A 9,891-nucleotide genomic window follows, 5' to 3' on the forward strand; every position below is an offset into this window, starting at 1 on the left:
TTTGATATCCTTAGCGAGACGAGACAGCTTCTCATGACACTGGATAGCTGCCCACTGCTCATTGGAGGGCTTGTTCCAAGAGTCTGAAATAATAGTATGAAAATCTGGCTCCTGGAGCCACCATTGTTAAAACACAAAACTCCTGGCGGAATTAACACCACCCCCCCAAGTAGTGATTAAGTGACCATGGTCCGAGATAGAAGGAGTCAGCAAGACACATTTGACATCTGGAATGAGATCCAGCAAATTTGGAGTGACAAAAACCCTGTCAAGAACTCTGCAGCATGGATTAGGGAAGACGAGAAGACATGGCAAATGAGGGCAAATTTCTTGATAACATGGCTTTTCTTATAGCAGGAATGTTTATCTCACAAATTAAATGGACAAATTGGTCATTTTAATAAATAAGTACTGAAGGTTCTTGACAGTTACCAATATCGGCGCCATTTGCTTAACCTAAGTAAAACTTTTAGGGGATAATTGAAAACCTTCAAAAGTTTAGTGTGCACGTGAATTAGACCAAATGGTTTAGTGGGTATTTGAAAATTTTCCTTCAAAAAACTCTAATTTGAAACCCTAATTCGAAATCTTAATTCAAACACTAATTCAAAAATCCCTAGTTTGAAAATCCCTAATTCTAAAGCCCTAATCAAATCAAACTTTAATTTGAAAAGTAATAAGAAAACCCTAATCAAATCAAACCCTAATTTGACCCCTATTTCGAAAGCCCTAATCAAATCAAACCTTAATTCAAAATCCTAATTCATACTCTAATTCAACCCCTAATTCGAAAGTCCTAATCCAAACCCTAGTAAAAACCTTAATAAAATCAAACCCTAATTTTAGAGAAAGAAGAAGAAAGAGAGAAAAAAAGAAAAAGAAAAAGAAAAAACCCTAATCAAATCAAAGCCTAATTTGAATATCTAATCAAATCAAAGCCTAATTAAAAAAGTCTTAATTCAAAATCCTAATTCAAACCTTAATTTGACTCCAATTAGAAAGCCCTAATTCAAACCCTATTTTGACCCCAATTCTAAAGCCCTGATTCAAACACTAATTCAAGAAGAAAAAAAAAGTAACAATAAAGGAAAAAAAAAGAGAAATAAAGAAAAGAAAAGGTGGGTGAGAGAGAGAGAGAGGCGTCACCTTGCCTCCTAGCCTCTCACTGCCCTATGTTTCGCTTCCCCCCCTCCCCCCCTTTCGACATTTTGTTCCATTCCCGTTCCAAGTGTAACGAGAGGGGGGTCATCGCATCCAGCGTTTGACTGATGTGGCATCCCACAATGTTTGATTGTTTGTTCAAGCTTGGACAAAACAGTTGAACAGAACAGACAGAACACATGTTCAGAACAAAAACAAGTGTACTTGTCCAGCCTTTATTTAGACTGGACAAAGACGTGTTTCTTGGGTCCGACCCGTTGACAACCCTAAGTTTGTAAACCCTGAGTCGGACCAGGTGAGCCCACAACCATGAAAAGCAATGAGATAACACGAGATTCTGAACTTACCGTGGAACGCTGCAAAGGGCGAGCATGGCGGCACTGCTTCTGGGCCCCACTCCAACACAGGCACGCCCATCACCACCACCATCCAGAGGCCAGAATCCGGCGGCTAACTCCGCCGTCCGGCTGTTGCCCACCATCCAGAAATGCACCACCCTGCGCCAACTCAAACAACTCCACGCCCGCGCGCTACGAACCGGCCTCTTCAGCCACACCGTCGTCGCCGGGAGGCTCGTCTCCCTCGCCGGAGTTCTGGTCTCCGAAGACCTTCGCTACGCCTCCCTGCTCTTCGACCAGATCGAAGAGCCGAGCCTCTTCGCATGGAACTCCATGATCCGGGCGTTCTCGTGGAGCCAGAACCTCTCCGGCCGCGCTCTCTCCTTCTTCCTGAGAATGCAGGACCGCGGAGTTGCACCCAACAAGCATTCCTTCACCTTCACCCTGATGGCGTGCATCAAGGAGCTCGCCCTCAGTGAGGGAATGCAGATTCACGGGAGGGTTCTGAAGTGCGGGCTTGGTTCGGATAGGTACATACAGAACAATCTCATCAGGCTTTACTGCAGTTGTTCGCGAATCAAGCTTGCGTGCCAAGTGTTCGACAAAATGTTCGAGAGAGATTTGGTTTCCGCGACGTCGATGGCAGATGGATATGTGAAAGCCGGGAGAATTTCCGATGCCAGGGAGGTCTTCAATTCGACGGATGAGAAGGATGAAGTGCTGTGGACGGTGATGATCTCGGGTTGCTCTCAGAATGATCGGCCGGCGGAGGCGTTGCGTCTCTTTCGGGAGATGCTCAACCAACCTGGTCTTTTGCCGACTGAGAGCACGCTTGTGTCTGCGCTCTCCGCTTGCGCTCAGCTAGGGGCCATCGAATCGGGGAGATGGATACATTGGTACTTGAGGAAGCAGGGGATCAAGCCGACGATTAAGGTGGCAACTGCATTGGTGGATATGTATTCAAAGTGTGGCATGATTAAAGTTGCCAGAAAAATATTCGACGGAATTCCTCAACCAGATGTTGTCGCTTGGAACGCCATGATAGCCGGTTTGGCTTTGCAGGGAGATGGTAGATCGGCAGTTGATTTGTTTTCTAGGATGGAAATATCAGGAACATGGCCGAATGAGAGCACGTACATTGCAGTACTTTCTGCATGCAATCATGCTGGAATGGTGAAAGAAGGGCGAGCAAAGTTCGAAAGAATGAAGGCTGTGGACGGAATAGAGCCAAGGATGGACCACTATGGATGCATGGTTGACATCCTCGGTAGAGCGGGGCGCTTGGATGAAGCAGAGGAATTTATCAAAGCAATGCCGTTTGAACCTGATGGTGTGATCTGGAGAAGCTTGCTAGATGGCTGTAGGGGTCACAAGGATGTAAGAAGAGCTGAAATGGCAATGAGCAAACTTTCGGAGATGGGTTGTTGCGAATCCACCGATTATGTCATTCTCGCAAACTTGTATGCATCAATGGGAAGGTATGGCGAAGCCGGGGAGATGAGGAAGTTGATGAAAGACAGAGGCATTGAGAAGAATGCTGGGTGCAGCTGGATAGAGCTGGAAGGGGTGGTTCATGGGTTTGTGGCTTTTGATAAGTCTCATCCTAGAAGTGATGAGATCTACTTCATATTGAATACATTGGTGGAGGAGATGAAAGATTAGTCTTTTTCTGCAACTTGTGGAAGACAAGACCGCACATATATAGAGAATCAGAAAGGCCCATAAGAATGAATACCAAATGTGCCAGGAATGGAATGTACAGATTACTTGAATCCAACTAGTTACAAAGCATATCCTCAGCATTCTAATATCTGTGACTTGGTAACTTGGGTTCTTTTTTTCACGAACTATGGAGGCACGATAGAGTTCAAAGTTGTGTTTGTATTCATGTTAAACTGTTAAAACACCAGGTACTGGACAGCGCTTTCATGTCGCTGCATATTCACATTACTTTTTATTGGATTCTTTTGTATGTGAGCATATCCTCAATTTTCTAATATCTGATTTATTTTGAGGTATTAGCCTGGATTTCTGATTGATAGACTATATAGGCATTCCAATGAAACTGTGTCTGGATGCATGTTGTTGTAGACAGCCAGGCATTGGAAAGAATTAGATTCATTATATGTTTATACATTTGAATGGATACTTTTTTGGAATGCTGTGGCAGTGCTCTACCTGTATTGGGCATATTTGCAGTAATCGTCTTTTGCAAATTTCTGTAATATTTTTAGCATTGCAGATCTTCCCATTTACAGTATTACGAAGACAAGTCAACAATGTTACCAGTTTAAGAAGCCAAAAAGCAACATGCATAGTTATAAGCTAGCATTGTCTTCCTTGGAGCAGGGATCCAGAGAGCCGGTAAGTGCCATGGCTATTTGACACAGCCAATCACTTGACAGCATTTCATGTGGGGCCTGCACTCTGTAGCTGTGGGCCCCATCCAATGCTCATGTGATCGGCCAGTGTCACATAGTCATGGCAAAACTAAAAAATGTTGGAGCTGGTATCCTTTTTCAGCTAGGCCAAAGAACTCCCCTCCTTGTGGCAAGGGATGCTTTGCGTGGCTTTCAAACTCATGATGTCCTTGTTAGGGAACAAGGTTATGTTGGATCCAGGAATTGGATCCAGTATAGAAACTGGATCCAGATTCAGCGGGGTGCTTGAATGAAGCATAGGAATTTATCAAAGCAATGCCGTTTGAACCTGATGGTGTGATCTGGAGAAGCTTGCTAGATGGCTGTAGGGGTCACAAGGATGTAAGAAGAGCTGAAATGGCAATGAATAAACTTTTGGAGATGGGTTGTTGCGAATCCATCGATTATGTCATTCTCGCAAACTTGTATGCATCAATGGGAAGGTATGGCGAAGCCGGGGAGATGAGGAAGTTGATGAAAGACAGAGGCATTGAGAAGAATGCTGGGTGCAGCTGGATAGAGCTGGAAGGGGTGGTTCATGGGTTTGTGGCTTTTGATAAGTCTCATCCTAGAAGTGATGAGATCTACTTCATATTGAATACATTGGTGGAGGAGATGAAAAATTAGTCTTTTTCTGCAACTTGTGGAAGACAAGACCGCACATATATAGAGAATCAGAAAGGCCCATAAGAATGAATACCAAAGGTGCCAGGAATGGAATGTACAGATTACTTGAATCCAACTAGTTACAAAGCATATCCTCAGCATTCTAATATCTGTGACTTGGTAACTTGGGTTCTTTTTTCCACCAACTATGGAGGCACGATAGAGTTCAAAGTTGTGTTTGTATTCATGTTAAACTGTTAAAACACCAGGTACTGGACAGTGCTTTCATGTCGCTGTATATTCACGTTACTTTTTATTGGATTCTTTCGTATGTGAGCATATCCTCAATTTTCTAATAACTGATTTATTTTGAGGTATTAGCCTGGGTTTCTGATTGATAAGACTATATAGACATTCCAATGAAACTGTGTCTGGATGCATGTTGTTGTAGACAGCCAGGCATTGGAAAGAATTAGATTCATTATATGTTTATACATTTGAATGGATACTTTTTTGGAATGCTGTGGCAGTGCTCTACCTGTATTGGGCATATTTGCAGTAATCGTCTTTTGCAAATTTCTGTAATATTTTTAGCATTGCAGATCTTCCCATTTACAGTATTACGAAGACAAGTCAACAATGTTACCAGTTTAAGAAGCCAAAAAGCAACATGCATAGTTATAAGCTAGCATTGTCTTCCTTGGAGCAGGGATCCAGAGAGCCGGTAAGTGCCATGGCTATTTGACACAGCCAATCACTTGACAGCATTTCATGTGGGGCCTGCACTCTGTAGCTGTGGGCCCCATCCAATGCTCATGTGATCGGCCAGTGTCACATAGTCATGGCAAAACTAAAAAATGTTGGAGCTGGTATCCTTTTTCAGCTAGGCCAAAGAACTCCCCTCCTTGTGGCAAGGGATGCTTTGCGTGGCTTTCAAACTCATGATGTTCTTGTTAGGGTAAAGGTTATGTTGGATCCATTATTAAAACTAGATCTAGGATATCCCAAGAGACTACAAACATTGTGGTGGAGCTCATATCTCATAAGATACCCAACAAAGTTGAGAATCAAGGGTCACAATCTTAGTGGTGGTCTCACATCTCATTGGATTTCAAACACGTTTGAGAATCCAAGAAGATTGTTATGCTGGAAAACAATTACTCAGGAAAGGCTGATATATACCCAGCTCTTGCCTCTGTTAAAATGTAAAACTGTACATATATGTATATATAATAATATTATATTATTATATATATATATAAATACATTTTTCATCTCTTTCTTTTCTGTAATTTTTTTCTTTTATTTTTATTTTTTGTCTTTATGTCATCTAGTTCAGTTTGAACTAGAATGACTGTTGCTAGTCAAGTCCTGTCCAGACTTGACTAGCAATAGAGCTGTTGGACTGTGTCCAACAACTCTATTGAGTCCTCTTTCAGCTGTGTATATAAAGGGGTGCAGCCACTCTTGTATTTTATTCCAATGCTTCTTAAGCAATTGGTTTTTCATATCAATAAAGAATACATTTTTATTTTGTTTCCAGTTATACCCTTTTTAAGGGTTATGCTTTAGTGTCATTCTTGACACTTGCCCTTGTTAATCTAAGTTCATGTTTCGAAGATCCCCATTTCATTTCATGGTATCAGAGCCGCGTAAGTACTAAATCTTGAGGAAAAGCTGCCTCGGTTTCCGTGCCCATTTGCAAAAGTGTTCGCCACTTAAAGAAAAGTGTTTTATCACTTCATTGGAGAAGATTTCACATCTTGTTGTATTATTTTTTTTTTTTTCATTTTTCTTCTTGTTTCTCTTCTATCCCTATTCTTTCTCTCCTTGTAATCGATGGATGACAATGATAAAGTCACCATCATGCCTATGAAACTAAGCGATACAAACTATGTAACATGGGCTTCAATCATGAAGCACCATATATGGGGAAAAGGCTTATGGGGGATTGTGGATGGTTCTGATTCGGAACCTAAGCTATCTCTTACTAAAAAGGAGGGAGATAAAGAGGTCCCTCTATCGGAAGAAGAGAAAATCAAGGCTATTGCCTCATACGAGAAGAAATGGAAAGAATGAAGAATATCTCATGCAAAGATAATGTCATGGCTTATCAATAGCGTTGACATTAAAAAATGCTCAAGTCTTGCCAAATTTGATCATGTCGATAAGGCATGGGAATACCTTAAGAATATGTATTCCCTTAAATATATTGCACACGTGTGCAACCTCCAAGAAAAAGTTCGAATGATGACACAAAGAGACAAAACTATTCGTGAATATTACAATGGGTTGTCCGAACTTTGGGAAGAACTTTCCCTTTTAGAACCAAAGTGACATTGTGCCGAAGACATCGAGCTTCGTCAGAAACAACTCGATGCTGAACATTTTTACCAGTTTATCACTGGATTAAGTCCGGAATTTGAAACCACTAAATCGGCTCTACTTCACCGGGGAAAAATTCCTTCTATTGTTGAAACTATTGAAGACTTACAATGGAAGAAAATCGTCAACGGAAATGTTCTTTAAAAATTGAAGATGATTCCGTTTTAGCCGTGTCTAGACCAGAGAATCATGTTCGATCATATAGGCCTTCTCACTTTAACCGACAAAATGGTGACTATGATAAGAAGAAAGTTATTTGTCATCACTGTCATGAACCGGGACACTACAGGCCACAATGTCCCAAACTTAAGGAGCTGAGAGAAAAAAGAGTTGCAATTGCTGGATCGGAGCCTAAAGATCAGGATGCACCAGTTTCCCTGGCCCAACTAATGGAGATTCTTCAGCCTCTCATCAAAGGTGCCTCTTCCTTATTTGAAGCTTCAACCGACGCAGTAGCCTCATCTTTTTCTGATCTAGGTAAAATTTCTTGGCTTCTTGACTCTGGTGCATCTTTTCATATGACCCCAAATAATCAAAGTCTATCCAAATGTGTTAAAAATAAAACAAGTGTGTCAAAGGTCTTTACTGTTGATGGGACTTCTCTTGAAATAGAAGGAATAGGAAATTTTAAAAAAATTTATAAGACAATTTTTTTTTTATTCCAGAAATTAGACATGTTCCCAAATTAAATTTAAATCTTTTATCTGTATCTCAAATTTCTGATTATGGGTGTAATATTTCTTTTTCTTCTCATGGTTGTTGGGTACAGGATCGCCAGTCGGGCAAGCTGATTGGGGAAGGCCATAGAGAAGTAGGACTCTATTACATGGATTTTTTGTAAATGCCGAAGAAAGCTTTTTGTTATAATATTCAAAAAATAGAGTTGAAACTGTGGCATAAGAGACTTGGTCACCCACATATAGCCAAAATCCAACATTTTCCAAATCTAGGGAAATTTTGTAACTCTGAATTATTTGATTGTAAAGATTGTATTCTCGGCAAAATGAAAAGATTACCATTTCAGAACAGAACCTTTTTCTCTTCAAGAACACTTGAATTAATACACTCGGATGTTTGGGGTCCTGCACCAGTAATTTCTAAAGGAGGATTTGTTTACTATGTTATTTTTGTCGATGATTTCTCCCGACATACGTGGACGTACTTTCTCAAACATAAGTCTGAAGTATTTTCATACTTTCAAACTTTTCATAATATGGTTAAAAACAAGTTTCAAAATGATATTACTATTTTTCACACAGATTCAGGGGGAGAGTTTTTATCCACAGATTTTCAAAATTATCTTAAATTGCATGGCATCACACATCAAAGATCTTGTCCTTATACACCTCAACAAAAATGGACTGGCAGAACGAAAACATCGCCATATTATAGAAACCACTAGGACTTTATTAATAGCAAATCAAGTCCCGAAAGACTTTTGGGCAGAAGTTGCCTTAACTGCCACCTATCTCATTAATAGGATGCCATCTTTTTCGTTACAAAATATCACTCCCATTGAAAAACTTATGAACATTTCTCCAGACTACTCTAGACTAAGAATATGTGGGTGCAAATGTTTCATATTTACTGACAAAAATGATAAACTTTCTCCTCGTGCGATTCTCTGTGCCTTTTTAGGATATGCTGAAAACCAGAAAGGTTATAGATGTTTTGATTTCAAAAATAATAAACTATATGTGTCTAGAAATGTTTTCTTTCTTGAAAAGGAGAGCTTCTTTGATTTTAGAAAATTAAAAGACGTCACTGAGTACTCCTTTTTGCTAGATCTAACATCAACATCTGATGAATATGACCTTGACTGTAACTTTGATGATGATCAAAGAATTATTGATCTTAATGTTGAAAATGAAGAAGTTCATAGAGATACTAGTATTCAATATTCCAGGCGACAAGAGTCTAATCCTCCATGTGCACTTGAGAAATATTCTAACATTCCAACTAGACAATCATCCCGAATCTCGAGGCCTCCAGGAAAGTTTGTATCATACGAGTCTTTCTCACCCACATATAGGGCAATTATTGCATTAATTCACTCATATGAAGAACCATCCACATATTTTCAAGCAAAAAATGATATCAAATGGATAGAAGCCATGAAAGCTGAATTAGATGCACTTGAAAAGGCTTCTACATGGAATATTCAAGATCTTCCTCCAGGGAAGAAAACTATAGGATGTCGATGGGTTTATAAAATTAAAATCAAGAGTGATGGTACTCTTGAAAGATATAAAGCCCGTTTAGTAGCCAAAGGTTATGCCCAAGAATATGGGATTGATTATGAAGAAACCTTTGATCCGGTGGCTCGTATGACTACTGTCCGAACCTTAATTGCCTTAGCTTCTATAAAAAAATGGTCTATTTTTCAAATAGATGTCAAAAATGCTTTTTTAAATGGAAAGCTAGTTGAAGAAGTATATATGAAACCCCCTTTTGGTCTAAGTATTCCTAAGGGTAAAGTCCTTCGCTTAGAAAAAGCTCTTTATGGACTTAAACAAGCACCAAAAGCTTGGTATGATAGGTTTAGTCGTGTTATGATTGATATTGGTTTTCAATTCTGTTTAACTGACACTGCTTTGTTTATTAAGAATTCTGATATAGGGATCATTGTGCTTCTTCTCTATGTGGATGATATGATCATCACCGGAAGCGATAAACAGAGAGTTGAAACAATCAAAACATTTCTTAAATCTCATTTTGAAATGACTGATTTGGGCTTGTTGAGATATTTTTTAGGCATTGAAGTTGCTTATTCTCCTAGAGGATATTTATTATCTCAGACTAAATTTGCTTTTGATATTGTTTTTAGGTCTGGTATTACTGATGATAAGAAAGTTGACACTCCAGAAGTTGTTAATGTTAAAATGAAGATTGATGATGGAGAACTTCTTGCAGACCCTACTCCTTACAGACAGCTTGTCGAGGCACTTTCCTATCTATCCATTACCCGACCAGATATAGCA

General features: G+C 39.8%; 1 pseudogene; it reads left to right on the forward strand.

The window, feature by feature from the left end:
- Positions 1–1,532: 1,532 nt before the first annotated feature.
- On the forward strand, positions 1,533–3,161 carry LOC149818786 (pentatricopeptide repeat-containing protein At5g48910 pseudogene; annotated as a pseudogene).
- The last annotated feature ends 6,730 nt before the right edge of the window (positions 3,162–9,891 follow it).

Source organism: Nuphar pumila, chromosome 13 (assembly GCF_984573655.1).
Source record: "Nuphar pumila chromosome 13, dmNupPumi1.hap1.1, whole genome shotgun sequence".
Lineage (NCBI taxonomy): Eukaryota > Viridiplantae > Streptophyta > Magnoliopsida > Nymphaeales > Nymphaeaceae > Nuphar > Nuphar pumila.